The 6,000-nt window shown below is 46.1% G+C and overlaps 1 protein-coding gene across 1 annotated transcript in view; it reads right to left on the reverse strand.

Moving 5' to 3' along the window:
• Positions 1–4,690, reverse strand: part of TBC1D21 (TBC1 domain family member 21) — a 144,462-nt gene extending 139,772 nt beyond the window's left edge. Inside the window, exon 1 of the mRNA XM_073361424.1 lies at positions 4,649–4,690. The gene's annotated coding sequence lies outside the window, so the exon portion shown is untranslated. The remainder of the gene's footprint in view (positions 1–4,648) is intronic.
• Positions 4,691–6,000: the final 1,310 nt, after the last annotated feature.

Below are 6,000 nucleotides of genomic sequence, written 5' to 3' on the forward strand. Positions count from 1 at the left end.
TAACGGGCTGCAGTGTATTGGCTCTTTAAAGGCACGACAAACTGAATAACGTCTGGGAGCGTTCCAGGAGAGGGCTGGACCCTGCATTGGAGATGTCTCTGGGGAACTCAGGAGTTGGGGTTCACTGCAAGGCAAGGTCTGGACTGGCAGAATCCAGAAGAGTTTGCTGGCAAGGCAGACAGGCTGGTATGTCAGGGAGCTGGCACACAGCTTAGCGGTAGCAGAACTCACTTGCTGAGGCTGAGAGGGGCAACACTGGAAGCCAAACAGATTTGCATGGGACCATTTGTCAAAAACAGAAAGGTTTGCAAAAACATTTTGATTTTCTCAACATTTTGCATTTTTCAGCAAAAATGTTTGTTGTTTTTCATTGGTTTTTAGTTTTCGTTTACTGTTTTCTAACATCACCCCTCTACCAAGAGGTAACAAATGTCACAGCCTTGCAGGCCAGCTTTAGTGGGAGGAGAAATAAGTGACATGGAAGCTTGGTATTTTTTTAGTCCCATTCGTTTTATTTACACTACATTCACCAGACCTGGAACTGAGGGGGGCACAAACAGCAAACCTTTTTCTGACACTAAATACCAGTTCCCAAGAAGCAACTCTGCCTCAAGAATTGGCTCTCTTTAAAGAGATTCAAGCAGAGAGAAAACTGGTTTGATGTTTGCCAGAGAAACCAGATGTTTCCCCTAGAGAAACAATAGCACAAAACTAACAGAAATGCAACATTTCTCCAAGACGATACGCTACTCACACTGAATGAGGCAGGAGTCCCATGGGAAAAAAAAACCATGTGATTGTGTAATTAAAGACCATATCATAATACATACACACAAGGGGGGCCAAATTAAGGTTAAGCAAGCAACCTTAATACTGGCACTTCCTAACTTTTGAGAGCTTGACTTGTGTGTAAGTAATATATTTAAACATCTCTATAAATCCTTTTAAAGTCCCTATACTCTTCCCCCCCATCTCATCCTGTGACACTGAGTTCCACTGGCTAATGGTGCATTATATAAAAGAGTATATTCAGGGGACAGAGGGCAAGATGAAAGAAAAAGAAAATAAATCATGTCTGTGCAAACCAAAGACTGAAATGTAAGATCAGGATTTATTAAGGAAATAAAACTCATAATTCATTCTGTTTTTTCCTCCCCTCCTATGGTCTATTTATCTAATGCACTGATATCTATTAATCTATCTGTCTTCTGTTTATATGTCTGTCTTTTCCTTTTTGTATTAGCCTGATACATAAAGAGCTAATACAGACAGACATATAAACAGAAGACAGATAGATGAATAGATATCAACGCATTAGATAAACAGACCATAGGAGGGGAGGAAAAAACAGAATGAATTATGGGTTTTATTTTCTAAATAAATCCTGATCTTGCATTTTAGTCTTTGGTTTGCAAACATGTTTTGTTCCTTCTTTGACAGATGGGCCCCAGGAATAATAGAAAGTTGTTCACCTCTTTTCCAATAACAATGCTACCAACGATATGTTCAGTATCTAGAACTTAGACATGGCCGGAGATAAAGGATGTAGGGTGAGAAGGGCAAGACCAACCCATCTTCATTACCACACTCCTGGCAAGGAAGGAGAGAGAGAATTAAGGATTCAGTGGGATTGATGTCCTGTTTTTTATGCTGATTGATATCTATATGTAACACATATATCTCTACTAGGGCTCATTGAATGTTTTTCCTCAACTTTCTCGAAAGCATTTGCTTTCCTCAGAAAATTTCAGGTTTTTTGTCGAAAAACTGACCACCCCAAAATCAAAACATTTCTACTCAGAAATGCTCCATGGTGCCTCCTGGGAGCTGCCACTTGGGTCTCTAATGCTCCTGTTCTCCAGCTAGGGAACACACTCCATACAGGAGAACAGGAGCATGAGAGACCCAAATGGCAGATCCCATGAGGCACCATGGCCAGGGACTGCCATGATGCACTGCCTTCCTTCACCAATATAGAAGATGGTGCTGCATCATGGGACATGTAATCTGAGCAGGGAGCCCAGTCAACAGAGAAGGAAGCAAGGATGAGTTACATGAACTACAACTCCCATGAGGCACTGTGGCAACATTTCAGCCTCAAATGACTTCAGTTTTGCTCCGAAATATTTCCATTTTGGAATTTTTCCTGAAAAATTGAAATATTCAGTGGGGAAAATAATCCATTTTCCAATCATCTCTCATCTGATCTAGTCATACACTTGTGTATAGCTATTACGCACCTGTGCATGCAGCCACACCCACCCACCCGTACATAATAAGCACACTAAAAATTTGGATTGTGGCATTCACGCACAGCCCACGGGGAGGTCTGAGAAGGATGATTGTATATCAGGAGCCATAATCTCTCCCCCCCACCCTCCGCCCCCGCTGCCCTCCAATCTCCAGGGAGGGCAGATGGTGTGTGCATGCTATCACCTGGGATGCTGCAGCGTACTCCCTCTCTGAAGCACCGGGCCAATCCACAGGCTGTTGTGGAAGAGCGCAGGGCCACGGCTTTGCCTGCCATCCAGCCACTTTCAGGGCATGCCCAGGGTGCAGTTATGGTGATCATGGCTCTTGTATAGGCTGTGCAAGGTCAGAGGAGATGGATTTTTGCATCTTCCACAATACTTGGGCAAGGAACCACATGGTGTTGTGTGTGTGTGGCCATACTGCAGCATAAATGCTAAACACTGATAATGCCAAGGATGAGGCGCATCAGTGATTACAATTTTATTTCTGGTCTTCCCCCTCAAAAAAAGGCATTGCTTTGTATAAGGTAGATACTCTAAATGAATACAAAAACCCTGTTTGTCACCATGATTTATCCCTCTATTTTCTCCGTGATTCATTCCATCCATCGTGTTTATCGCTCCCTTGGAGAATGGATGGGGACAGATGCTCAGCTGGATTGGGACTGACATCTCTTTCAATGTTCAGAGGCTTTTAGATCTCTGCAGTATTGGTGGATGCTGGCTTTGTTCCTGGGGACAGGGGGAGCTAAGGTAGGTGAGGATGAGGGGGCTGCCTCTGGGGTGGTACAGCGCTGCACCACCTTGATTCCGAGGTGGAGCTTGAAGCCAGAGGACAATGTTTCAAATGAGGCAAGCCTGCTTCCGAACTGGGAGAGCTGACAGGGCTCCAACCCAGAGTGAAAGGGCATCTGGTAGGACCTACAGAAAAACAATGTTGTCTGTGTTTCGTCCACCTGTTCTGTCAGTGGAGCTGTCCTGTTGTTACCACATCATGGGCAATGCCCACCAGGGACAAGCTCAGCTCAAACTGGCAGGGCTGGCAGAAGATTTCGTCTTGGCTCAGCAGGTGTAGCAGTGGCTGCCTGATCTCCACAAGGGTCCCAGTGAGAGTCTCTATTGCAGTAATGTGAGCTTCCAGTCCACAGGTAAGTTGTATCCAGAGCGTACCTGTGGTTCTGGCACAGTGGATGGAAGACAGAACATCATTGTTGATCTAACTCATGCTTCTGAGTTCCAGATGTCACTGTGAGGGCCCATCTCTATAAAATGGATTGGAACCAGAACCGAACTCCCTTGAACTTGGAGGCAGTTGAAATCGATAGCCAGAGCTGAAGTGTGACTAGAAGGATCCATAGCATGTGTATGTGTTTAGGCTCTAGAATGGCAATATCTTCCCATCACACATGCAAAATTAGTGTCTTATGCATTTAAGAATTTTAGTGTAAGACAAGCTTGTTGGAATAAAAGCAACATTTAATGTCTCTGCACTCTGTTAAAGTGCAGAGACATGGATCACTTTCAGTAGCAGGCTGTGGGTTTGATGCCCCACTTTCGGAAGGAATATTAATGACCTTTATAAACAGGTTTCAGAGTAACAGCCGTGTTAGTCTGTATTCGCAAAAAGAAAAGGAGTACTTGTGGCACCTTAGAGACTAACCAATTTATTTGAGCATGAGCTTTCGTGAGCTACAGCTCACTTCATCGGATGCATACTGTGGAAACTGCAGAAGACATTATATACACAGAGACCATGAAACAATACCTCCTCCCACCCCACTCTCCTGCTGGTAATAGCTTATCTAAAGTGATCATCAAGTTGGGCCATTTCCAGCACAAATCCAGGTTTTCTCACCCTCTCCTCCCCCCCCCCCAAACTCACTCTCCTGCTGGTAATAGCCTTTACCTATAGCTGGTAATGACCTTTAGTGGCAAATGAAGTATGAGCAGCTGTGAACACAACTTACATTAGTTTGCATCCTGTGAGTGCTGTGTATGCAGCTGACTCCAGTGCACACTGGAATGAAACAAAGGGAAAACAGCCAGTTGTGCACATGGCTTGGGTAGCTGGCATTCATGGGCCTCCTCCTCCAGGCCAGTCCGGGTGATCATTTACACCTGTGGGCAAAATGGGTGCGAAAGGCCATTGCTTGTGCAAGTGAGGGAAGATTCTAGGAACATTTTAAACTCACTCTGCACAGCTCTAAATGGGTGCATGAGATACAAGTGCAACATATTTGTGAAGTGTGTGTTGTGTCTGCCCCTCATAGCTATCCAGATAGATAGGGAGGGAAAAAGGTGTACGTATGGTGATGATATGGCAGGAGGTGTATGTATGGTGATGACAGTACTATATCTATCATACAAGTATAGCATTGTGACAGGGTGCGACTCACCACTGCGGCATCCCCTGCTGGATGTCATGAGGATCAGCTCTGCTAGCCAGTGTGCCCTCTTCTGGTGGTGTCTCGCCACCGTCACTTCTGCACCCAGGTCTCTCCCAGGACACCGGCGTCCTCTTCGTGACACAGCCCTCTGTCTGTGCTGCACTCTGTGCTCCCCACTTCAAGGGACAGTATCACAGTCCACTGTCCAGCCACTTCCCTCAGTGGCTTCTGTAGCCAATTGTCTGGCCACTTCCTCAATGGCAAGGCGGGGGGGGGGGAGGGAACGTGGAACCGGCCTGCTCTGGATCCTGGCCCAGAGATACTGTAGATGGCAGCCACGCACTGCATCCCCTCCAACCTCTTTGAGTACCTTTCCCTGGGTCACTTCTCCGTGTTCCCCAGAACCCTCTTTGCTCTAGCCTGCAGATCCCTGCAGTTTGCCAGGAGCTGCCGTTAGCTCCCTGGGTCTCTGCCTGCAGCACTGCTCTGTCCTGAAGTGCTTGCTGTCTTCAGCCTGCAAGGCAGCCAGTCCTCCTCCTTCCTCACACTCCAGGGAATGACTGAAGCTGCTCTGTAGGGGCATGCCCGGCCCTGATTGACTGCTCCTCATGGCCAATCTCTGATTGGCTGCTTCCTCTGCAGCCTCTCAAGGGCTCTATTAACCCCTTAGAGCACAGTCTGGGGCAGGCACCCCAATACAAGCATGTTTGTAAAGGAAGTGTTGCATCCTACTCTAGTGGCAGGGCCACATAGAGGATAACAGCCTTACTACTACTGCTAACTAACAGAGTTATTCCATTAGTTTACGTTAGTAAATGCCTGTGTACTAAAGGTCCCATGTTCAAGCAATGACCCATGTTGAGGGTTATTACAGCAAGCTGTGAGAATCAGTTGCTCTTCTGAGATAGCCCCTCTGTCATAGCCTGACCTATAGGCACAAAAGCTCTGTGCTGCGATGCAGGGCTCATTCAGGTTCTGAGTTCCCAGGCAAGCAGTAAATCAACTCCTGCTAACCATTACTTTGAAAACACACTCTACTTATTGCAGTGTTTGAAGGTGAACTGAAATGCTCCCTTAATGGCATTCCACAGGCTCTTAAGAAGGAGAGGGCATATGGATGTGCGACTGATGCTGCACTTGGACATGAGAGCCCAAAATATCTTTGAGATCATGGCTGCTCTCGACTGCAGATGACCTGATTTCAGTAACAGTGCCTTGAGGAAAGGTTTGAGAAATATTGCATTGAGGAACACTCCTAAAGAGCTAGCTGTTCCAAGGAGCACAGGATTTTGGCAATAGCAATTGTTCACTACTCTTTATTTGTTCGTCATTGTACCATACTGCACAGTACCTGATTTCCC

The sequence above is a fragment of the Lepidochelys kempii genome, chromosome 10 (genome assembly GCF_965140265.1).
Source record: "Lepidochelys kempii isolate rLepKem1 chromosome 10, rLepKem1.hap2, whole genome shotgun sequence".
Lineage (NCBI taxonomy): Eukaryota > Metazoa > Chordata > Testudines > Cheloniidae > Lepidochelys > Lepidochelys kempii.